At 41.5% G+C, this 2,827-nt stretch overlaps 1 long non-coding RNA gene across 1 annotated transcript in view; it reads left to right on the top strand.

Annotated features, from left to right (window-relative positions):
* The first annotated feature begins 881 nt into the window (after nt 1-881).
* LOC113835042 overlaps nt 882-2,827 on the top strand; it is a 6,191-nt gene continuing 4,245 nt past the window's right edge. Inside the window, exon 1 of the long non-coding RNA XR_003484155.2 lies at nt 882-1,225. This is a non-coding gene — a long non-coding RNA (uncharacterized LOC113835042). The remainder of the gene's footprint in view (nt 1,226-2,827) is intronic.

Genomic DNA, 2,827 nt, shown 5'->3' with positions numbered 1-2,827 from the left:
ATAGGCGGGACTTCCTTTTGTAATGTGTTGACAAGACTTGGCTTGGGGTGTCGTGGTATATCATGAAAAATGATGACAGGTACTGCTGGGGGCTTCTGATTTTTAAGGATACATAGATTTTATTTACTGCAGCTTCCCATCAGGAATATATTAGTGAATCTAGCTCATGGGGTGATTGGTGTGTGTGTGTGGTGTGTGTATGTGTGGTGTGTGTGGTGTATGTGTGGTGTGTGTATGTAGGTAGAGAATAACTTGGAATGAGTTCTTTCCTTGTACAGTGTTGGTCCTAGGGATCAAAATCAGGCTGTCAGGCTGGCCACAAGTGCCTTTTAACACTGAGCCATCCTGCCAGCCCCACTGGTTTTAAGTGGCATATAATTGCATATGTTTATGAAATACAATATAATGTTTTGATACATGCATAATATGAAGTAATCAGATAGGGCTAACAAGCTCACCTCATATTTTATCACTTTAACTTTTTTAGCTGTTTTTAAAGTACATAGCATATTACTGTTAGAAGCAGTCTTATTGTGTAGCCTAGGCTGGCCTTAAACCAACATTCCCCTGCTTCAGCCTTCCAAGGGCTAAAATATTAAGCATGTATTGTTATACCCAACCTCCCCAATCTCAAGGCTCATTCTTCTGGATTTGTCAAGTTTTGCCAGATATAAGAGCAAATTGTTCTACACAGTGGTTCTTTTTTGTTTGTTTGTTTGTTTTGTTTTGTTTTGGAGACAGGGTTTCTTTGTGGCTTTGGAGGCTGTCCTGGAACTAGCTCTTGTAGACCAAGCTGGTCTCAAACTCACAGAGATCCGCCTGCCTCTGCCTCCCGAGTACTGGGATTAAAGGCGTGTGCCACCAACGCCCAGCTAACACAGTGGTTCTTAACCTTCCTAATGTTGTGACCCTCATGTGGTGACCCCCAACCATAAAATTATTTTTGTTACTACTTCATAACAGTATTTTTGCTACTGTTATAAATCATAATGTAAATATTTTTGGAAGCAGAGATTTGCCAAAGGAGCCTTGAACCACAGACTATTCTAGAGAGTGAGCAGACATGCAGATTCAGATGTGTGAGTTTTATATGTTAGATTGCTTTACTGACTGGAAGGGGCTTAGTTGTGAGGAAGCTCTGGGGTGCTGGTTATAGAAGCACTTCCCTACATTGCAGGTGAAGACTATAATACTGCTTCGTAGTTCAAGAACAGACCAGACACAGGTGGGTTGCTGGGATACTTAGCTCTGTCATGCCACCTCAGCCGGTATTCCACCTGACTCTCCTGGGAAACCTCATGCTATCCAGGATTGGCAACCTGTGATTAACATATGATTACAACAATACATACGATTAACATATCTCAAGTATTTGGTAACATGAAATTTGTTCTGTTTCTTTTTTTGATTGGTTGGTGTTTAGTTTGCTTTTTTTTGTTGTTTTTTTTGTTTTGTTTTGTTTTGTTTTGTTTTGTTTTCTCTGTGTAGCCCTGACTGTCCTAGAACTCACTCTGTAGACCAGGCTAGCCTCGAATTCACAGAGATCCTCCTGCCTCTGCCTCCTGAGTGCTGGGATTAAAGCATACAACACCACTGCCCTGTGTTTGTTCTTAAGACAGGGTCTCTCTACATAGCCCTGGCTGTCCTGGAGCTCTTTGTAAACCAGGTGGGCCACAAACTCAGAGATCCACCTACTTCTGTCTCCCAATTGCTGGGATTTAAGATATACACCACTATCCAGGCCATGGTGGTGCACGTCCTTAATCCCAGCACTCAGGAGGCATAGGAAGGCGGATCTCTGAGTTTGAGGCCAGCCTGGTCTTCAGAATGAGTTCCAGGACAGGCTCCAAAGCTACGCAGAGAAACCTTGTCTCAAAAAAACAAAATTACTACACCCAACAGTATTTTATTGTTTAAAAGATGGTGAAAATATTCCTACATTCTGTGGGCCAAATGTGTGTGCATGTATAAAATGTATTAAGATTTATGTATGTCCTCAGTCAAATAAGGAAATGCAGGTGATAAACTGGTGAAATACTTAGAGCCACAAGCTATTGTGACAGAAATGGGTAATGAACAGGGATGAGACACTATGAGATGGCCTTTGCTCACAGCCATCTAGCAGACTGCATTTTCTAAAAAGATTTCATTCATTCATTTTTTTGAGACAAGTTATGAGTCTCTACATAACTGTTACTATAACAGAACTCTTAAGTAGACCTGGCTGGCTTCAAATTCAGAGATCTGCCTGCCTCTGCATCCACAGTGCTTGGATTAAAGACATGATGTGCCTGGCTCTTAAATTTCTTGAGTTTTTTAATTACACATGTATTTTGGTGGGGAATATGTGTGCTCACACATGTTCATGCCATTATCAACACGCTGCTAGAGAAGTAGCTGAGAGTCCTACATCTTGCTGGCAACAGGAAGTGAACTGAGATTCTTGGCAGAATCTTTGAGCATTTATGAGACCTCAAAGCCCACCCCCTAGTGGCACTTCCTCCAAGGAGACCACATCTCCTAATAGTGCCACACCTTTTAGGGCCCATTTTCTTTCAAGCCACCACAGAGCCACCTGAAAACATTTTTCAAAGACACTGATAGGTGTGAAAAATAGTCAGAAGTGCAAACCTATAGTAGTGTTTTCTTGACTCTGGCATCTAAATAGCTTAGTTAAAGTGTAATGGAAGTGTGCAAAAGTGGAAAATGCAAATCAAGATGGCTAGCTCAGGTCACAGGGTAAAGCTATGACACAGGCTTCTTATTAGAGTAGGGAACAAACTAGAATAAACAGGGAACTCCTATAGCATATGCATGTCTTTTTTTT

Source organism: Cricetulus griseus, chromosome 3 (genome assembly GCF_003668045.3).
Source record: "Cricetulus griseus strain 17A/GY chromosome 3, alternate assembly CriGri-PICRH-1.0, whole genome shotgun sequence".
Lineage (NCBI taxonomy): Eukaryota > Metazoa > Chordata > Mammalia > Rodentia > Cricetidae > Cricetulus > Cricetulus griseus.
This window is presented reverse-complemented; position numbering and strand designations above follow the sequence as displayed.